This window comes from Apaloderma vittatum, unplaced genomic scaffold (genome assembly GCF_000703405.1).
Source record: "Apaloderma vittatum isolate BGI_N311 unplaced genomic scaffold, ASM70340v1 scaffold28490, whole genome shotgun sequence".
Taxonomy (NCBI): Eukaryota; Metazoa; Chordata; class Aves; order Trogoniformes; family Trogonidae; genus Apaloderma; species Apaloderma vittatum.
The window spans coordinates 1,543-1,883 of record NW_009693345.1 but is presented as its reverse complement, the minus strand read 5'-3'; positions in this window follow the sequence as shown (position 1 = coordinate 1,883).

The following is a 341-nucleotide window of genomic DNA, read 5'->3' as shown; positions in this document are numbered from 1 at the left end:
CCAGGTGGGGTTCAGTCACCAGCCACTGCTGGGGCAGAGACCTTTCCAGGCCTCTCTTCTGAGCTTGTGAGATTTGATGTCCCTGTTTCCCTCCCCAGAGGGGCCATATAGCCTGAGGGGCCGCAGTGACTTGCTGGAAATTGGGGGTTGTGCAGGAAGGGGTTGTGAACTGCCTCCCTGACCTACAGACAACCTACTTCAGTTGTATTTTGCAGCCAAGAGTCTCAGGAGTCGTTTCATCCATGGAAGCTCCAGGAGGATTTTAAAGGGGGAAAATGACAGTGTCTTTCCGAGGGTCTCTCTGTTCCCAGGGGACAAAACTGGACTGGCACCTCTGGCTG